The following is a 23,175-nucleotide window of genomic DNA, read 5'->3' on the forward strand; positions in this document are numbered from 1 at the left end:
GACCCACCAACTGCGCCGCTGTGGTCGGCTGCGGTTAATGAAGATAGAAAAAGTAAAATAAAGCGTTAACGGTATCGCGATGTGAAATGTGTCTACAACTATGAAGATTATTATTATTATTATTATTATTATTATTATTATTATTATTATTATTATTATTATTATTATTTACGATTTGCTTTACGGCGCACTAACAGATATAGGTCCTATGGTGACGATTGGAGAGGAAGGGGCTGGTAGTGGGAAGGAAGTGACCGTGACCTCACCTTAGGTGTGGAAACGGGAAACCACGGGAACGCACTTTCAGGACTGGTGACAGTGAGGTTCGTACCCACTATCTGCCAAATGCAAGCTGATAGTTACATGACCCAAACCGCATAGACACTTGCTCGGTAGAAATTATCTTTTTGTACCATATACGTGAAAATGGTGACCATAAAACACGTTCAAACTTCCGAACACAGCTGTAAGGTCGATGTCCTAAGCTAAAAAGTTAGGGTATATCTGAATTTATGTTAATGCCTTAATTATAGATCTCTACAACATTTTGTGCACACGCAAATAATTAAGTTTTGTTTTAGGTAGAAATTCAGTATCACTTCCCATACTTTTATAGCATGATAAGGATGCAATACACTTAAGAAAATGGAAATTGTAACAGCATGAAGGCATTGGTCATTTGTGTTGATTTACAAGATATGGAACGTTGCCATGTAGGTATGTAAACGATCAAACTTTCAGACCCATTGGATTGTTGCTACAGGTCTCCCCACGTGATTGGTCGCGGAGGAATCAACTCCAGTATATGGACTCTGGTGTAGTGAACTTGACTTGCAGTCTGTGCAGTGAAGTGTTCCCCGTCAAACATGCCTCGATGACCGAGAAGAGCACGCTATCAACAACTGTCGCCGTTTGAGAGGGCTTGGATAATTGGGCTGTGTGAGGCTGGAATATCGCTAAGGACTGTCGCTGCACGTGTTGGCCGACAGGCATTTACGGTGCAACGTGTATGGCAGCAGTGGCCAAATGAAGGTACCCACACTCGTAGACCTGGCACAGGCCCAGCGCGACGGACAAATGTGTGAGAGGATCGCCGCATAATTCGGATGGCCCGGATGGAACCCCATGCAACAGCAGCGCAAATTCGAGCAGCTGTGGCACCCCACGTTACACAACAAACAGTTGGTAATCGCCTGCGTGCAGCTGGCTTACGAGCCCATGTCCCTGCAGAAGGTATTCCATTGACCCCACAACAGCGACGTGTAAGGCTGGCCTGGTGTCGAGAAAGATCGACGTGGGTCGACGAATGGCATAGGGACGTCTTTAGTGATGAATCGCACTTCTGTCTTGCCCGCAGTGATCGCCGGAATCGTGTGCGCCGAACTACCGGGGAGAGGGGCCGCCCAGATCTTATTGTCGAGAGGCACACAGGGCCAACACCAAGCATTATGGTCTGGGGACCTATTGGCTTTAATGTGAAATCACAATTAGTGCTTGTTGAGGGCACTATGACTGCTCGACAGTACGTTGATAGGGTACTCAATCCAGTGATTGTCCCTATGATGGCGAACATTGCTAATGGGATGTTTCAGCAGGACAATGCCCGGGTTCACAATGCACGCATCTCCAGAGAAGCTCTCCACGACATCACAACCTTAGAATGGCCCGCGAGCTCCCCGGATCTCAGTCCTCTTGATCATGTGTGTGACATGATGTGTCGACAACTGGCCAACCGTCCTCAGCCACCCACAACTCTGGAAAATCTGACCCGTGCAGTGCAGCAAGCATGGGCCACAATTCCTCAGGAAGCGATCCAGGGCATTATTGAGTCCATGCCTCGACGAATTCGTCAATGTATAGCAGCTCGTGGTGGGCACATCCTGTATCGATTGTTGTCCAAACTTGCGGTCATAGAAACCTGAAAGTGTAATCAGCGAATCACAACCGAATACATGTCCTGCATGTTCAATTGCAGTAATGTAGCACTACTCCTTCTGGGTGTGGCAATTTCCATTTTCTTCAGTGTATGGTAGAGATTTTATGTGGAATACCTTGCAGAGGAGATATGTGTTCACTGCGACAGCCAAGAATCCACGCTCCGTCCCCCAGAAATAATTTTGCTTTTATAACCTAATACAATTTATCACGCGCCATAGTCCATCGCCTAACTAAGTAGCAGCATTTCCATTGGGTGAGAGACAATGGGATATGACGTCACTCCCAGCAATGAAGTAAAATGAATTCCGTTACCAACCCGCGCACAAGAAACACACAACTGCACAATAAATACACAAGTGAATGCACTCTGTAAAGAAAGAATGTACAATACAGAAGAACAATAATTCTCTATTCAACTCACCTTAATGCCCCCTATGCTTGATCGTAGTCCAATAGCTTTGTCACTAACCTACCCTAACGTATCCAGACCCATTATTTTGTTACTGACCTACCCTAACGTACCCAGACCAATGGAGGTGTCACGCGGGATACTACATGCCTAAGGGCCGCCTCGCGGCTTCTAGCCTGGGGGCTTAATCGCGCCTAGATGCCTGCGCTGGAAAATGGTAACTGAACTTTCGTTTTGTTTTAATTAAGTTTCAATCCTTTCTTAAAAAACTGAATTCATGCATTATGCCATATATGCAGACACAGTACAACTGAAGTCATTTCAATTCCTCTCACTCTCACCCTGAACAACACTCTGAAATAATACCACCATTTTCTTGATTTTTCCAAAACACCCATCAAGCAATTATGAACCGGGACAAAGGATTAGTTCATATTGCAAATAACTTTATTTAAGACCATGTCAAATTTTAGATGTTTAAGTTCAAAACGGTTTCGAAAGCCCAGAATAACGCCCGAGAGGATGCGTCGTGCTGACCACACGACCCCTTGTATTCTGCAGGCCTTTGGGCTGAGCAGTTGACGCTGGGCAGACCAAGGTCCTTTCAAGGGCTATAAGTGCCGTGGAGTTTGGTTTGGTAAGTTCTCCAAAATAATGTGAAAAGTGAAACTTCAGGAATTTCTAGTTACTTACTAAACTTAGCTTCTACCTACATAAAAAAAACATGTAAAACAGTGACTTCGATATAAGATGGCTACACTGCGTCATTTGGGCACGTCAGTCCCTCTTTCGATTGATTATTGAAGGATATCGATTATTTCATGGTTGGCATCGACCTCTTGGATGGTGGGCCCTGAAATGAGCTTAGTTTGCTCACCTTAATACTATTTAAATCAAAATTTTTATAAAGTCAATATTATCCATTCAAGGGTGAAAGTATTTTACGTATTCGTTTAGAAATATCTCAACTTATACGCCCTTGAAGCGTAAATAATATTTCGTTCATCAAGTGTCAAGCTGCAGTGGTTTTCAATCCTACTATGATAATACGAGTACTCGACGGTTTCGACAAGAAATTTGGTGAAAAATCTATTACCTAAAAACTGATACACAGAAGGCTTTAGACTCAGTGGAACGTATGATTAATCATGTTTATTTATCCATTAGGGGTGTGAGATTCAGGAAACTTTGATCTCGTGTAAACATGCATTACAGTAGACATACAGTATTAGTACACATCTTCCCCTCCAGTGACGATTTGTTGCTAAATAAATCCTTGATGTTCTATTTTGAATAATCAGTGCGTTCATTCCCTTTCGTTAGACAGTAACTTTTACTAACTTCTTCGGATGCACACATTTGGGAGCTAGTATGGAATTGAGTGTCGTGTGTTTATATGACAACCTAAGAGAGAACGAACAGCACTATGTATCTTGGAACACTTCCAGTCAGCACGTTCTCTCCCAACTGTACGCGCTGACATTTTTTAGCGGCCTGGGTCCATCTTCTAGTGTTATAACCCATTTAATAATACAATGAATAACTTATATTTCTGATGACCAAGCATTGATACATTATGTATATATATTATCACTACATTCAACCCATGTAATGTAAAACTACTCATTTCACTGACCTTACTGCAGACAACTCATCGGCAATCGGGCATTTCCAATGGAGAGTTCAACTCAAAATCAAATTATTTATGGCGAAGGTCACGTGCTCCTCTACCGCATTCAGCGTTTACATTTTGTAGCAGTTGGTCCATATGTAGTTCCATGTAGACTTTGAAATTTCTATCAAAAGTGGTGCCAGTGTCATTACGTAATTAAACATCCTGTCGCCCATGTCACAGTTAGTTCATTAAATGAATCTCAGTAAAACACTGGAAATCTAGATACACTTACTTTGTTTCCTTATTGTGTTCTCTGAGTTATTCTCCCTTTTCTGAGGCAGACACATTTTCCTCCAAATGTACACTTAAAAAGCGTAACAGGTTATGCAATGGCAATACCATTTGATCACTAACACGCAATTACGTAACAAAATAAGCAGAGGACACTACTTTCCTTTTAAAATCTGTGTAACCAATATGTCTTAACTGTGTCTATTCTGCAGTTGCGTGAGGTGAAGTTACTACGTTCTGTCACCAATGCTGGCTTACTGCGAGGTATAAAGGAGATTGTATCGTTTGAGGGGCCAAGGCTGGAAGTTACTGGACGGTGGGTACAATGATCCGGCATTTATGGAGCCTAGAGGCGTGAGATGCAAAATATATCAATCAGTGGGAACATCGATATACCTGCACACTTCGGGAAGATTCTTGTTGGCTCAGGCACACACTCCCACAAGTGGACTGAACGATAGAACGAAGACTGCACTCCAGCATGACTCCACTTGACACTCAAATGATGTGAAAGGTTATTTGCATTATTTTCCACACATTGGTAGCATAATGGAATAGCATATTAAGCATAGCTTAATCTATAAGGCAGATATCCATGCTTGCGTGATCCTAGAATTGTAACACCTTAAAGAAATTCCCTCGAAATGCATACATGTTAAAGCAGAATTGCATTGCATTAACTGTCCCATTCCATAACTGGAAGCGAGTTATACAGCCACTGGGTTGATAATCCCATTACTATATGGTCGAATATGAATTGTGTTACAACAATAATCGAGTGGAATGCCGTATTAGTGTACAGCACCCTAGATCTGATATCATGTCGGCATTCTACTCCCTCAAATGAGATTACATGCAAGAGATCAATCTTCAGTCTTGACTACGTATATGGCACAAGTACAAGACTAGGTGTTCTAATCTGTCTGTATTTCGGACAATTCACTAAGCAAGAACATAATTCTTTCTGCCGAGTACACTTAATGCGAACAGCATGCATTTTTTATTTGCCTTCGCTTAGAATATTCTTCCTTCCAAAGAACTATTTTTACGTTCTGTTAGCTTTGTTCTCAGGATCAGCTTTCACATCAATAGTCTGCCATATCAACTATCATAATACGTTCTAGGCTAATACTACCCTGCGGCAGTAATTTAAATGTCAGTTCATCAGTACAAAGTTCCACAATAGTATCAATGGTAGGATTAGCGGTAACATACTCTCAGTGATAGGATATCGCAAATAGAATTTTCGTGTTGTACGTACCATGCGAGCTCACTGGAGGTAAAGAGCTAATGCGATAACGTTTGTCTTCATGCATTAGTCTTCACTTCACTACAGTACTTTGAGCAATGTAATTGTTTCGGGAAATAATTTCAGTTTTAATCAAAAGAGGAGTTGGTGTACACTGAAAAACGAAAGAAATTAAATCTATTGCTTACGAATAATGTCAAGTATTACTAAATATTTCCCATAGTACACTCTAGTGAATTTTACTGGAAACTGGTGGTAAGCCTCACCTGTTTTCGTAACAAACCGGTGAAAAATGTAACGACAAATGTCAAATTAAAAGAGTTACAACATAGCCCGCTAAGAAATCATACAAAATAACATTTATAGTTTAAGGAAATAATGCTGTCACTAATGATTTTTACCATATTCGCAAGCATGGATGTACGGTATGGATGTACTAAGGCCATAAAGAAGGAGGTACTAATGTTTTTCGGATGACAATGATATACGCGTTAGTTGGGTTACCTACCTCCGAAAAAAATAAGGGGCTGGTGAACCACACGGTATAGAATATTTATACGTTGCCAGTACACAAATTAAATGAAGACTCGCTGAGAGAAAAATGTTGCATAGCAACTGACTTGTAAAGTCGAAGGGGTCATTCAAGTTCAAGAGCTGAAGACTTGAGAATGTAAAGTTTGGAGAGATGTCAGGGAGTCCAGAGATAGAAACGTCACGAGGTAGCTTCAGTCCGCTTGTTCAGTAAGCTGCTTATACAGCGCATCATCTGCGCTTCTGAAGTAAGGTATAGCTAGCCGTTGGACGACTGACTAAGGATGGGCGCGACTGAAGCCTGGAATCGAGAGCGTCGATTCCATCGACTCCGAACACCGGACTCGGCTCACATGAAGCCACGCAACTCCAGGCTAACTTGACACTCATTGCGGGGCCGCTAGCATGTCGAGGCGCGGAAAATAACATGACATATCATACATGTTGCTGCTCATTTCCCATTGGGTCTTTTAAGAGTATTGTAGAATGAAGTGCGGTATCGTTAACGAACACGACGAGCGTAATGGCGTAGTTGAAATAAAATTAAACGTGTCATGTCAGAAAGTATCGGCATAGCAGACCACGGGCATTTAATTTCACGTCTTTATTCGTCGTGATCAGGAAATTGATAAAACAGATATCGATGTTAAATCATTATGAACTGCACATGAACGATGAAAACAAATCTGATACGGGTAAATCCACTAACATAATTCGAACATAGATTAAACCATCAAAAGCCTCCATGGCTCAGGCTGCAGCGCGTCGGCCTCTCACCGCTGGATTCCGTGGTTCAAATCCCGGTCACTCCATGTGAGATTTGTACTGGAAAAAGCGGAGGCGGGGTAGGGTTTTCTTCGGGTACTCCAGTTTTTCCCGTCATCTTTCATTCCAGCAACACTCTCCAATATAATTTCATTTCATCTGTCAGTCATTCATCATCGCCCCAGAGGAGTGCGACAGGCCTCGGCAGTCGGCACAATTCCTATCCTCGCCGCAAGATGGGGGCTTCATTCATTCCATTCCTGACCCGGTCACTGACTGGAAAACAGATTGTAGGATTTCATTATAATTCGCTGGGGCCATCAAGGACCACGTTAAGCCTTGTTGCGATATTATTAAATTTTTTGTTGCTAGTTGCTTTACGTCGCACCGACACAGATAGGTCTTATGGCGACGATGGGAAATGAAAGGGCTAGGAATGGGAAGGAAGTGGCCGTGGTCTTAATTAAGATACAGCCCCAGCATTTGACTGGTGTGAAAATGATAAACCACGGAAAACCATCTTCAGGGCTGCCGACAGTGGGGTTGGAACTCACTATCTCCCGCATGCGAGCTCACAGCTGCGCGCCCCTAAACGGACGGCCAACTCGCCCGGTATTATTATTATTATTATTATTATTATTATTATTATTATTATTATTATTATTATTATTATTATTATTATTTATTATTATTATTATTATTATTGTTATTATTATTATTATTATTATTATTATTATTATTATTATTATTATATGGAATAACTGATAAGGAATTGCTGTCATACGTAATACGCTCGCCGGTATTTTTTAATTATGTAATTTAATTTCATATTGGCGATTACTTACGATTCTGTCATAATACATTATTAATATTATAAACAATTGGTGAAACATTTGTTGTAATAATCCATTAGTAAATGAAAGTTATTTGTATTATGTATTTCAGGTTCACGTTGGCGATTATTGAAGATTATTCTGTCAGAATATATTATTATTATTATTATTATTATTATTATTATTATTATTATAATTATTATTATTATTATTATTATTATTATTATTATTATTATTATTATTATTATTATCATTATCATTATTATACCGGGAGGTACACCTCAACGCCGCGCATTTAAAACTAGCGCCTAAATGAACTCTAATGGTTAAACTGTGAAACTAAAACTACACCAACTTAGTAATTTACTCAGGAGATTTCACCACCTAAATATTGAGTAATTTTGTTTTTGTGAAGTTTCCTGAACTGACTGAATTTCTACTAGTTTTGTTGCTATCCATCAAGAAGATTGGACATTCTTCCACAGATCACACTACTAAAAACTATGATCATGCACCCTGGTGCGAAGTGTAAGATCTTATAATTCAAAGAAGTTTTGTATTCATACATTTTTTTACTGACTGATGTGCATTTATTTTTGGCTTGGCAAGATTTCCTTTTTATTTCCGCCAGTTTTGAAGCTAGCCAATCCCTAATTTCTGTAATTAATTTTCCACCAATCACCGGCTTCTTCTTCGATTCTGTGTGAAACTTTGAAATTAACCAATAAACATGAGAGGGTGTGGCTGGTTTAATCTTGAATGGTCTCGAACCTTTTCCTGAGGGTTTATAAACTGCGGATTTTCACGTTTCTTGGCCATTTGATCATCATCTTACTAAGTGTGTGTGTGTGTCAAAGCAGGAGGCGGGCGGCCTCTTTCATCGGTCAGCAGTACATCTACAAGGTAATGGCCACATAACATCTTTCTTTCTTGCTTATTCCGCAGTTTAACCAGAGAGAAAGGTCCGAATCAGTAACTATGTAACCTTCCTTTCTAGAAATGTAACTTTCTGTTGGCTAATGTAAAAATTTCTTAATCTTTAACTGTAAATCGGGGATATAGAGTGATGTACCCTCTAGAGCTCCCCTTCATCTTGGTTTGTGGTGACTACGTTTCATAACTGTTTTTCTTTCGGTAATGTGGTAATGTAAATTCTATATGAGTCACCTCAGTAGTTTGGGAATAGCCCCCGTTTCATCGGCCTAGAGCCCTTTAAGTTTTTAGTGTTTATTATCTTGGAGTGCAGGGTACGCCTCCATTCATTTTGTGTTTCGGCCAGTTATTTAACCACTGAGCTAGATAACTGTAGTCGCTTAAGTGCGGCCAGTATCCAGTAGTCGGGAGATAGTAGGTTCGAACCCCACTGTCGGCAGCCCTGAAAATGGCTTTCCGTGGTTTCCCATTCTCACACCAGGCAAATGCTGGGGCTGTACCTTAATTAAGGCCACGGCCGCTTCCTTCCGACTCCTAGCCCTTTCCTGTCCCATCGTCGCCATAAGACCTATCTGTGTCGGTGTGACGTAAAGCAAGTAGCAAAAAAAAAGTTATTTAACCTATTCCTTTTCTATGAAGGCCCGATAAGTTGGGTATTAAATACCCCTGTATTAATCAGTTTTCATATCGCAAGTTGTGCCTTGACAGGCCAGTGTTTGTAAGTTGTTGTCGTAAGTAGGCAGTAAGAAACTGAGAGCCTGTTCGCTCTTTTCCAAGTTTCGTAACTGTAAAGTGGGCCTCTGGGGAGGCTAGATATTGTGAGTTAGGGAGCAAGTGCTCTTCAATTAGGGGATTTCCGCCCCTCATGAAATTATTCCTCTTCCTTTTGTAAAATTGTAAAAGTTGGGGCTTAAAGCCCAAAATGTTAAGGTTCTATATCTTTGATTTTTCCCAATCTCTTTTAATGATTGCTACTTGTACCTGTAATATTGTTAAAAGAATTGTTAAGTTTAAAATTCTGAAAATGTAACCTTCAGTTTAAGTTTAAAATTAAATTCTTGACGTTGTAGTTAGACCCATTCCAGCCCGCACCTTCATTAACCTCCTCCTGCTCCACGGGTAACCCCGTAACAATTATTATTATTATTATTATTATTATTATTATACACACAAGCCCCTTTTCCCGACAGCCCTGGTAGGCCTTGGCCTACCAAGTGACCGCTGCCGATCTCGAAGGCCGGTAGATTATGAGGTGACGTGTCTTCAGCACGACGAATCCTCTCGACCGTTATTCTTGGCTTTCTAGATCCGGCCTCTACCTCACCGTCATCACGAGACCTGAGATACAGGTAAAAACCCTGACCTGGCCGGAATCGATCCCGGGGCCTCCCTAGACTGTGGAGGCGGCTCTTATGATGCACAATGATTGATAAAATATTTGTTGTAAAATCATCCTCTAAGCACATGCCTTTTCTTCTGTTTTGCGTCACTGAAGTTTAAAAAAAAATTAAGTGATATTTGTTCGTGGCGTCGACCTCTGTGGATCCACTACTTTCACCATATGATAGGAAGCTGCGTGTAAATGGAATTGCGGAAGTGTGGAGTGTCGACTCTCTCGCCGTTATCATCAATGCGCAAATTCAAAAACTTAACAAAATAAGTCCGTGAGGAAAGATATCGTCCGCCTCTGTGGTGTAGTGGTTAGTATGATCAGCTGCCACCACCGGAGGTCCGGATTCGATTCCCGGCTCTGCCACGAAAGTTGAAAAGTGGTACGAGAGCTGGAACGGGGTCCACTGAGCCTCGGGAGGTCAACTGAGTAGAGGTGGGTTCGATTCCCACCTCAGCCATCCTGGAAGTGGTTTTCCGTGGTTCCCCACTTCTCCCCCAGGCAAATGCTGGGATGGTACCTAATTTAAGGCCACGGCCGCTTCCTTCCCTCTTCCTTGCCTATTCCTTCCCATCATCCCATCCCTCCACAAGGCCCCTGTTCAGCATAGCAGGTGAGGCCGCCTGGGCGAGGTACTGGTCATTCTCCCCAGCTGTATCCCCGACCAAGAGTCTGAAGCTCTAGGACACTGCCCTTGAGGCGGTAGAGGTGGGATCCCTCGCTGAGTCCGAGAGAAGAGCGCCGACCCTGGACGGTAAGCAGATTAAGAAAGAAAGAAAGAAAGAAAGAAAGAAAGAAAGAAAGAAAGAAGGAAAGAAAGAAAGAATGAAAGAAACAAAGAAAGGTAAGATATCACATACAAACTAATAGCTTAGATTACTGAAATCTCCAGATAAAATGCAACCTCCAAAACAAAAAGCTATAAAATATATCAAAGATTGAACCACTCACCAATGATTAAAAGAAAAAACAGTGTGATTAAAAACGACATTCTGTCCACAGGCCAGGGGTATTAATCATTTAAATTAAAAACCCCTGGCCCGGCCGGGAATCGAGCCGGGAGCCGCCGGGTGACAGGCGGAAGCGTTGCCCCTACCTAGGACCTAGTGGGATATTTTCATTCCCCTTTCGGGAAGGGGCGGGCCACCTAGAGGTTAACGCCCTCTCTCTGGGCAGGAGAGTTGACGGGGTTGTGAGGTTTGCTGGAGCTGGGAGATGGAAAGGGGGAGCGTTTGTTTTTAGGGACTTGTGGAGATGTGGCCTCTTGAAATACATGTGCGATTTTACAACCAGATTGCATATGATGGTGTAACGAATTGAGGGGTTTCGTGAGGTTGAGGGAGGATGTGGAGTGCTAGGATGTGATACAGGGGTGAGAAGTTTACTACGGAGGTGAGTAGGAGACTTATGAGGTTAGATGGAAAATGGGGTAGTGGGAAGATTGTGGGTGGGGGTGGTGGATTGTTGCTGGGTGGAGATGGTGGAAAGCGAATGTGTGGACTGGGAGGTTGCAGAAGGGGTGCCGCCTGGAGGCGTGTGCGGCGGCGGGGTGATTTGTATTGGTTAGGAGTTTGGGGCGGGGAGCGGGACGGTTCTATCCGGTGGTGACGGCCGTAGAGATATACACCTTGGACGATGAGGCGCTGGATGTCTTCAGGCGTAGGTAGGTGCAGGCGTACTAAGTACGTTGGTCCATCACCGTTGCGGATCCTAATGGCTTTCTTCACCGGGAGTCCTGCTTGTTGGAGCTCTTGGAGGATTGTTGCTGTTGGTAGGTTGGGTTGCACGCCGCAGGCAACAGAGCTGTATATGTTGTTCTGGCTGGGCTGTGGTGATGGAGTTGGCTGTCGTGCGTTATCTGGTGCTGGTGGTCGTGTATTTTCTGCTTGGATTTCAGTTTCTTCATTTGGCGGCGTTGTTGCTTCTTTCTGCTGGCCCTGGGCGGGGGAGGGTGGGGGTGGTATGCAATTAGGGGAGAGGGGTGGGTTGTAACTGTGGTGGTGGTGGTGGTGGTGGGAGTGTTGAAGGTAGAATGAGAGAAGGTGGTAGTAGTGGTGGTGACGATAGTAGTGGTGGTGGTCTGGGAGGTGTAAGGAGAGGGCGGCTGTTGTTGGTGTGATGTGCAAGTAGTGGGGGTGGCAGTAGCGATGGCGGCGGCATGTGCCTTCATTAGGTGGTCGAGTAATTTCTCTGTGGTGTCTCTTACTTGATGTAGTTTTCTTTGGATATATACCCCATTATCTAGAGCGTTGTACCAGTCCTCCATCTATAGGTAATGAAAGAGTACTTCCCTTGTGGGTTTGCCGCTTTCATTCAGTCTAGCGGCGGCGTAGGCACCGGTCGGGCGAAGTTCCTTAAGGATGTCATCTTCTGGAATAGCTGGGTCAACATCATGGGCAATGCAGGTGTACATTATAGGGGAGGCCGACTTCCTCTTGGTGTCAGGCCTATTTGCTTTTTGGCGTCGGCTGGGTGCGTAATTAAAGGTGTGGCGCCACCCGGCCGAAGAAAAGGTTTGTGGGTGTTTTAAGGGGGTACACAGTCCACTTTCAGAGTTTGGAGAGGGGATGTTGCCCTTACACCGCGGATAGGACTCATTGAAGAAAATAATGGCGATCATGAAAAAGTATACTGTCAGATTATTATTACCACTACTATTATCGCCATCATCATCATCATCATCATCGTCATTGTCGACAAAATCGACCTACAACATTAACACTAACGATGATAATATCCCGAAACAATATTTAATGTTTGCTCGCCAATAATCATCTCGCATTCATAGTATCGCCAGTTACCAAGGGAGGAACGTGGAACTATAATTCCAAGCAGTTACGACAATAGTTGTTAGATGGCGTTAGTGCATCAGTGGAGCCGTCACTGGTGTCGAAAGTGTCGGTTCTAGAGGTAGCAGTCTCGACTCTTCGCGACTCCGTTCGCAGCCCAACCCTACGATTGACTACCTTCTCCCCCGGCGCACGCGCTTATACAGGGTCTTGAGCGGTGAAGTGGAGTGTCAGCTGGTCGCCTGGCCAGCTCTGCCGGAGAGAACTGGATACAAGCCGCACTGCGCGTGGGATTCGAATACCGGCACGACAACAGAAACAAGGTAACCTATTCGTTGAAATAATTATGTATATCTGCTTTGTGTCCGCCTCTGTGGTGTAGTGGTTAGCGTGATTAGCTGCCACTCTCGGAGGCCCGGGTTCGATTCCCGACTCTGCCACGAAATTTGAATAGTGGTACGAGGGCTGGAACGGGGTCCACTCAACCTCAGGAGGTCAAATGAGTAGAGGTGGATTAGATTCCCGCCGGAGCCATCCTGGAAGTGGTTTTCCGTGGTTTCCCACTTCTCCTCCAGGCAAATGCCGAGATGGAATCTAACTTAAGGCCACGGCCGCTTCATTTCCTCTTCCTTGCCTATCCTTTCCAATCTTCCCATCCCCCACCAAGGCCCCTGTTCAGCATAGCAGGTGAGGCCGCCTGGGCGAGGTACTGGTCATTCCCCCAGTTTTATCCCTCGACCCAATGTCTCACGCTCAAGGACATTGCCCTTGAGGCGGTAGAGGTGGGATCCCTCGCTGAGTTCGAGGGAAAAACCACCCCTTGAAAGTAAACATATTACGAAAGAAGAATAAGAACATTTGTTTTGCACTTTGCATTATAAACTATTCATGTTTAAACACACTCAAGTTCAATATGATGAACCACATAAAAGAAACTACCTGGACAGTGCTGACAATACACATGACATACTTTGTAGGATGAATGCATAGGCCTATAAAATAAAATGTAGATTGACCATATGTTAAGGATTGACGTGCACATATTACACTTAGTAAAATAAATGCACATTGTTTCGTTAACAAGTTCACTGGATATTTACCCTAATGTTGTGCTACTTCTCTGCTTTTGGGAGTTCATTTCTAAGTAACTCACATTAATGTTCCAATGCGCCCTATTCAAGTGTGCGTGCGTTTCTACTGGCATATTTCAAGATAACTGCTCAATTTAACAATTTAATAAACACTTCCAACACAACTATAGCATTTGCTAGCCTGCATTAGTGTGGGTTAATGTTCAGAATACGAGCGCCCAATTCGACGTGGTATAAACTACTGTCTCGAACGAAGTGAAATTCATGAACACATTTTAAAACCCTATCTACCTTCATTGCGACAGCCTTCTCAACTGACAACGTACAGACACATCGCTGTTCTAAAGACTATGCTCCGAAATGTAAAGAGAACGACGTTCTTACCCGCATCTCTTTCATTCCCCTCTATGCTTTCTAAAGACGTCCGGCGGAAAGATGTATCACTTCCCAGTATTACCGTGTAGTCCAAAGAACAAATCGTGAATTCAAAAAAGGAAGCCTTCGGTGGGGCAAATAATATGCAGAGCAATATTACAACATGGAAAGTAGGTTTTGTACGGTTCATATTGCTTGGATGAATCACTTTTCACTGACAGTTACAAGAGCTTAAGCAGCACTGGTACTTTGATTGCGGGCTGCTGCAGTCTCCAATAATTCATGTCTAAACACTATTGCGTGTTTCTGTGATGGTTGGTAGTGTGGTATGTTGTCTGACTATGTTGAGGAGAGTGTTGGGACGGACACATATAGCCAGTCCCCGAGCCAGAAGAATTAATCAGAAGCGATTAAAATCCCCAACCCGGCCGGGAATCGAACCCGGGACCCTCTGAACCGAATGCCAGTACGCTGACCATTCAACCAACGAGTCGGACCCAATTATTAATGTCTTTTACTGTTCGTAATACAACGGAATGTCACTCGCGTGCATGGATATGTTCACAAATAAGATGAATGGTCAAATAGTTAGTGACTGGTAAAGGAAACGTGAATTCGTTACCTAATTGCATCTACTATCTGAAGGATATAAATACTGCATTTCCTAGGTTTACTGCATGCCGGGAAGGGTCGTATGCTAGTCTGTGTCTCCTAATGCGGTCACACTGAGTTGAGAGACGTGTTCACTGACAGCGCATGAACAATATTACTCTATCAACAGAATATATACTGTTGCAATATATTGCTTTATGAAATACATAAAGGCTACGAATAAACATTGGATCACAGTTTTCAATCGGATACTTCACACTGCGTATAACAGCTGTGAAATAAAGAAAATGAGATATAACATACTTGTAAAATAAACCTTCTCGCGAGGTGGACCGTTTGTTTATGCAAAACATGAAATAATATTTCACATCACAAGTGTCCGAAACCTGTTTTGAAACTAAATCATAGTAACCAAGGTCAGGTAATTAACATGATGCATTTCATATTGCAAGGCGATCAATAGGGAATAATTGTTGAATAATCAATAGAAAAATGACCAGACAATTTAATTCTGTACATATTAAGGGGGGACACGCATGAAATTGCCCGAGAATGACATTTCTCGATTTATTTTTAATTCATTAGTATAACTCATTGACAATCATTTCCTCAAGTTTCATCATCCAAATCGCATCCTAAGTGCCATATAGTAATTAAATCCACCAAAGTGATCATCCTGCCACGCCCACTTGGCGCAGAAGCTTCTCAGTATTAGTTATATAATCAGTGCATCCGAATACTTCCTTCAAGCAGACGTACTTTGGAAACATCTGCAAGGCTCTGGAGTATATTTTCTTTGTTTTCAATATCATCTCTGACTGTTTGATACTCTCCTTGGAAACACTAGACATTCGTTATTTTTGTTTGCAAATGTTATTACTTCTCACTTATATTTGCTTGGGTACTTTCAATAACTTCTCCTTGTTTTGTTTCTGTTGATTTTAATTTATTTAAATCGTACCACGACTACGAAAACTGTTTAAGAAGATGTGTAAGAAGCATTTGCGCGCTCTGTTAAATTCCAGGCAATGGTACTGGAGGTAAGGTCTGGTGAGACCAAATGTTATCCACACATGGAAACCCCATACACAATCTGTGCCCCATTGGTGTCATTACACACATGCTCAGAGGGATGGCGTACCTTACAATCACAAGGCAAGTTTTCCTGAATCGATTCAGAACGTCATCAAACCAATATTGAGGTTTCTCTCCAATCCCGAGTTAGTTAAAAGTGTGTTAATGGTAAAACACAGAATCCGAATGAGTCCCTGAATTCCCGTGTATGGAAACGTTGCCTCAGAACAACATTTTTACACAGCTATGGTAGTTAAAATTTCAATTTATCGTGCAATTATTGAATTTAATAGTGGAAACTCAGAGAGGATAAAGGTCTTGCAGAGAATGGGCTTCTAGTTTGGAGCATTGGCTCGAGATATCTTGAAGAGGATTGACAAACAATCTATAACAGCAGGTGAGAAGTCCATTGAAGATCTTGAAAAGAACATCCGACAGAAAAGAATAAGCCATAAGAGAAGTCTTGAACGAAAGAAGGACACTCACTATACTTCTGGAGTCTTTTGATAAACAGGATGGCAAGGAAAAATGAAGTTCAGTTTAAAAGTGCATTTCACAGAGTCACCATTTTCAATATTCAGATACATTTTTCTCAGAAACTGGCCAAGGTAGAGCTATGAATTTTGGCACCCCCATTTCTGTGTGTATATCAAACATACACACAGGTGAAAATTTTACAATAATTCCTCTATACCGAGATTAAACATAAAATTCATTAAATATCAACGTACCGAGCTCGATAGCTGCAGTCGCTTAAGTGCGGCCAGTGTCCAGTATTCGGGAGATAGTAGGTTCGAACCCAACTGTCGGCAGCCCTGAAGATGGTTTTCCGTGGTTTCCCATTTTCACACCAGGCAAATGCTGCGGCTGTACCTTAATTAAGGCCACGGCCGCTTCCTTCCCACTCCCAGCCCTTCCCTGTCCCATCGTCGCCATAAGACCTATCTGTGTCGGTGCGACGTACAGCAACTAGCAAAATAAAATATCAACGTATTGAAATGCATCTGTGTACTTGTTTCCATACATACTGAGGTTATACTGTAAAATTTTCTTGACAATTTGTTGGAAAGTTTATGAGAAAAAGGTACTTTTGCTGATCACGAGGTCATCAAATTTATAAATTGTAAAATACTTCAATTTTATTGTTAAAGTTATGAAAAGTGGTGAGGAGTTTATTATTGTGGCCTACTCCTACGCAGATACAACCCCAAGTCTGTGGTTCCATGCTTTAGGATGCTTTGTTGAACAGGCCTGTAATGTTCCGCATCTGTTCAAATCAATTTAGCGTACCATCTCTCAGAACGTCAACGCTATATGGAGTAGTTGCATGGACTATGAACTATAAATGTTACCAGAGATTTTAAGACATTCAACGGATTTCCCTCGGCCAGTCCATCCTTGCGGGAATGGCGATTCAGACGTCGATGAACACTCAGACTAAAGTGAGCAAGAGCACCATCGTGCAGTTTCCACATTCAGTGGGTACTTCATCAATTAAATGATGCAATTCTTTTCGGACGAACATCCTGTCATACGATAATGTAAGAAACAAGGGCAATTAAGGTGATCATGAACGATTCTGGTCCAAACGTTTCGACTGGATCTCTCTTGATCATTGTCCTATCGTACTGTTCAGGGTTTTCATAGTACCAGATGTGATTGTTATGGTAGTTGAAGACGCATCACATATAAAATGATCCATGAAAGCAATTTGTATGACTGTTCATCAAGGGTTAATGCCAAAGTAAAATTCTTGACAACTCAGAAACTAAACATTTTCGGGATTAGAGTCATATGAACGATTTTAGCGTTTTGTTTTTTATAAATACGTCTTCAAAATATTTGACACCAATGTATATACACTCTGTATAGAAATACGTTGTTGTTTTGTATTTGGAAAACAGAACTGTGAAGGAGAAGTTAATAACATTTACAGTTGTGTAGAGTTAGATTCGGATAATTGATACATTCCAAATATTTTCGATCGAAGAAGAATTAAGTCTCAGATAGAACAATATAAACTTGCTACGCGGTTACTCGATACGTGCTCCATGCCAGAAGGGATTCATTTTTCTTCCAGTATGCATTGTTTCATTGCAGATGTAGGGCATCCTAAAGAGTAGCCTTAATTACTCTCTCAAGAGGAAAGAACATGTTTATTTCGGTTGTACGATTTCCGTTCGTGCTGACTTCGACGTTGAAACGGCTCAGCCATGAATAAATACATGTTTATTTCGTATTAAGTTACAGTGTGCATCGAAAAGTAACATGATTACGTCGCAAGTCACTGCCAAGTGTCGCAAAGTAGTAAGTTTCTTACTTACGCAAAGTGTTCCACGGATCGATCAGTTTCGATAAAGGAACGGCTAAGGTCTTGGGTGGCTCCTAATCAAAGTGTCACTAGACTTTAAAGAGAAGAATGACGCGAAATTCTTTAGAAAGGTACGTCAAAGTTATGGCTATACCTCCGATTCTTTAGCTAAATGATAAGCACACTGGTCCTCGGCTCAGAGGGTCCAGGGTTCGATTCACGATCGGGCCGGCGGTTTTAATAGTGTGTAGTTAATTTTTGGCTTGGGGACTGAGTTTTGTGTTGGTTATAACGCACATATCCTCATCCACTTACAATGCACCACTGTACCAACCACCACAGAAGCACGGAATAAGTCTGTAAAGCAAAGCTGAATCCGCAACAAATGCTGAACCCTAGTGAAATAAGAAAAGGCCAGGGCGAATGAAGGGTGGCCTTACCTGACAGTTCAAAAGACTGGATATATTTACCTATCAAACAGAGACGGTATACGACATAAATAACTTGAGCTACACGTCAGATTGAATGTATATACCGTGGTTCGATGTTGGCTGTTATGTACTAGAATCCAGTGCCTACATGATTCCAAGGTCATCAAATCAACAGCCATACATCCCATTCAATTCGTTTTATCGTCATGAGGAAACCCCTGCATTGTGAACATATCGCGATACAGAATGTCATATCCACAAGCGGAGTGTAATGCCCCTACTGTGTGAAAGGGAAGATAATGTAATATTTGACATTTAATCAAGACTGATTTAGACCTCATCACTCCCAGCGGGCTAACTAAGAGGTACAAATGACGTTGTTGTAAGCTTGCATTCGGGAGATAATGGGTTCGAGTCCCTCCGTCGGCAGTTATAGCGATAGTTTACCGTTGTTTTTCATTTCCACGCCAGTATAAGGCCGGGGATGTACATTCACTTAAGAAATAATGAGTACACGGTATTGTATAAGCTCCTCGCAGGTTTACTTTTATCAGGAACAACAAAATTGAACCTATAAATACAATGCTTTTGGATCGTTTTCGAAGTCGCCGTATCCTTGAATGTGCCACAAAGTATCATTTCCAGGATTTGGAGACGATTTCGAGACACAGGAAATGTTAGTCGTAGACCAGTACCAGGTCGACCAAGGGTAACCACTCCAAGGTAGGACCGATATCTGGCCTTAACCGCCCGACGAAATCGGAGTGCACCTGCAAGATAATTGTCGGCGGAACTTGCAGTCGTCCCAGAGGTTGCCGTTTCCCAGCAAACTGTATACCAGAGGCTCAGAACAGCAGGGCTGTTTGGCCGATATCCAGCGGTGTGCGTCCCGCTCACTCCAGCACAGAGACGGGCCCGTTTACTGTGGAGCCGTCAACATCGAAACTGAACCATGAATGAATGGAGGCATGTGCTGTTCACAGATGAATCCCCCTTCAGTTTGCAGAACGATTCCCGTCGCACATTAATTTGGAGAGAACCAGGTAGCCGATACAACCACAGGAACATCGTAGAAAGTGGCTAGTATGGTGGTGGTGGCGTCATGCTGTGAGGGGGGCTTCATGTTGAATGGCCGTACGGACCTGCACATCTTCATGGGTGGTCCGAGGAACACTGTTAACGCTCGGAGATACTGGGATGAGGTACTGGAACCACATGTTCGACTCTTCAGAGGTGCGGTTGGTCCAGAGTTCCTCTTAATGTACTATAATGCCCGACCGCACTGCGCTGCTTTGGTGGATGAATTTCTGGCTAGGGAAGACATTCATCGCATGGACTGGCCAGCGAGGTCTGCGGATCTGAATCCTATGGAACATGCCTGGGATGCATTGGGGAGGCGAATTGCATCCCGTCAGCCTCCACCAAGAACCCTCCAATAACTTCGCATTGCCCTTTCGGAGGAATGGGATCGACTGCCACAATAGCTCTTGGACCATCTGATGGAGAGCATGCCACGTCGCTGCGAAGCATGTGTGCCCGTCACGGGTAACCATACACCCTATTAACAGCACATTTTGTTGTGGAGGACAGTGCCAAGTTTTGTTAGTTGTTGTCAAAGGTGTACCTTAGCTATCAGAACCTTTCTGACACTGTTCTTAGGACAAGTTGTGTGACATATGGTGTGTGAGTCAGCTTCCGTTTGTTCAGCAATCCGTCTGAATTTCCTATCAGGCGGTATGGCCTCGTTTAGCGATTATGATTAACTTTTGGATACTAGTGTATATTCAAATTACCAGGGGTAATCGAATACTCTTAAAACTACGGAGACTGATAATCTCACATTCAAAGTTATTTAAAATCCCGCAATTCGTGTAAGCTACAACAGTATTAGTATTTGTACGTGGCTCTAGAAGAGATATTTTGACGAATTTAATTCCGTATCAAAAATTAAGTGAACTTCTCGAGCATAACATTGAATGGAGTGGGAGTAGACACCTGTTCACAATTTGAAGGTGAACAGTTTCCTGAAGCATGAAATGAGATGAGTTTCTCGTTTCCCATTACGTTCTCGAATACAATTCTCCTTCGTTAGTCACTGGACTGACTTAAACACTGACTGAAATCGTCTTTTAATTAGTCACAGCGGGAGATTTCTGAAGCGACAGTGTACAGTCCGAGGCGTTGAGCCCACAAACATGGCTAATAGTCGTAAGAGGTCGTGTGACGAACGTATGTATGTGCCATAATGGGGCTACCATTTTTTTTTTTATAAATTGCCTTTCGATCTTGCTCAGTCATTGTAGCCTGCCTCTATTTGTTTTTTCTACACTTGTTAATGAGTACTTTTTATACGATATTTCCTACTATATATAACTTTCTTAAAAGACTCCGTGGCTAGGTGGCAGCATAGTTCATATCCCGGCCACCCCATGTGAGATTTGTGCTGGACCAGGCGGAGGAAGGGCGCTTTCCCTCCGGTTTTGCTTGCCACCTTTCATTCCAGAAACACGCTTCAATTTATCATTTCATTTCATCTGTCAGTCATTAACCAGTGGCCCAGAAGAGTGCGACAGGATTCGGCACGTGGCAAAATTCCTATCCTCGCCGCTGGAGGGGACTTCATTCATTCCATTTCTGACCTGGCCAAATGACTGGAAACAGGCTGAGGATTTTTATTTTATGTAATTTTCTACTAATTGTGAATTAACATGATGAAACGAACATGTACATTGGAGATGAACACAATAATTCTGATGTTAAATAGAACTAGACACCCATTCTCCGAGCCACAGGAATTAACCAGTCAAGATCAGGATCCCCGACCAGGTCGGGAATCGAAACCGGGGCCCCTTGTTGAACCAAAGATCAGCACGCTAACCATTTAGTCATGGAGACAAACGTGCTTCCAAGTTGTGTGATAAACAGTAGAACGGAAGTGATGAGTGAAAGGTTAAGTATAAAGGAGAATATGTTCAAGAGATTAATAACTTTTTTTGCTAGTGGCTTTATGTGGCACCGACACATATAGGTCCTATGGCGACGATGGGATAGGAAAGGACTAGGAGTTGGAAGGAAGCGGCCGTTTCCTTAATTAAAGTACAGCCCCAGCATTTGCCTGGTGTGAAAATGGGAAACCACGGAAAACCATTTTCAGCTCTGCCGACAGTGGGATTCGAACCCACTATCTCCCGGATGCAAGCTCACAGTCGCGCGCCCCTAACCGCACGGCCATTTCGCCCGGTAAGATTAATTAATTAAGACTGAAGTAATTGGTGAAGTGGGAAGGGGGATTATCAACATATCGATCGAGCTGGCTGCGTGGAACTTTTCGTGAAGCGTTCGAGAGATAACAGGTTCAAACTTCCACCTGAAATTGTGGCTCAGTAGTTTCCCATTTTCACACGCGGCAGATGCTGGGGATGTATTACTATTAAGTCCACAGTTCCCAACATTCCAATCCTAGGCCTTTTCTATACCAACGACAAAGGAGAGGTTCTAATGGAGAAGTACTTAAACCATTACCCTTAGTGGCTGAAGTCAGCACATCATTTTCCGTTACCACTATAATTTCTGAAGGAGTGATAACTTTCTCTATGTGTTTTCTCCGTGGGCGATCAATAATTTTTCGAGCGTCAGTGTTTGCTGTTCTGAGTGAGAAAGACAGAGTGATTGTCATCTCCTTGGATGGATGGGCACCTTTGAAAACCTATTCTCCAAGCCCAAGACGACATCAAGGAAATTGGAATTATCTCGGCACAAGTTAAACCCAAATTGTAAAGATTGGATATGGTAATTATAAGAGAATTTCCCAACGTAAGATATATTCTAGATCCTATGTCTGAATAATTAAGACCAATGTGACTTCGTGTAACGCGTTTATGAAGTGACGTCAGAGGGAATGCTAAGCTGATAACTCCATACCTTGGTGGACAAGAAATAGTACGAGTAACGCCGAGAACATTTCACGTCTTTAAAATACAATATAAAATATTCTCATTTTGATAATATAATTACGACTACAATAGATATATTTTGTAAAATTCTACGATTTAAGGAAATGCATAGTTAGTACCGCAATGTTGCACAAGATTTGGACGTAGTTGGAGTATGCATAACAGAGTGTGACCCGGAGGTGACCGTTCATTTAATTACGAATGAACTGAACAGCCGCCACGGTCTTTGTCTGGAAGCGTTATACGAGCCGCGATACCTAGAATATTCTACCAGTTTTCAGTATACGAACTCTTATGTGAAGGTCCCGAAGCAATCGTGAATTTTCTGGCGGTGTAGTGTCGATACTTTATTTCAACCAGCAAACAAACAAACTTAGCCAGTTTCATACTAATATATCGAGTACTTAAAATAATTCAGCCATCGTGGTATTCTAATGTTAAAATGCTTTTAATAAGGATAAAGGATTTGAGACTGATTTTTATTGATATGTTGAAACAGCGAACGTGTGTAAAGATAACAGTTCCATTGTCATCCATCACCAACAAGGTGCTATACTCGTCCAGACCGGGCCTGACAAGTTAAAA

This window comes from Anabrus simplex, chromosome 2 (assembly GCF_040414725.1).
Source record: "Anabrus simplex isolate iqAnaSimp1 chromosome 2, ASM4041472v1, whole genome shotgun sequence".
In the NCBI taxonomy this organism is placed as follows: Eukaryota; Metazoa; Arthropoda; class Insecta; order Orthoptera; family Tettigoniidae; genus Anabrus; species Anabrus simplex.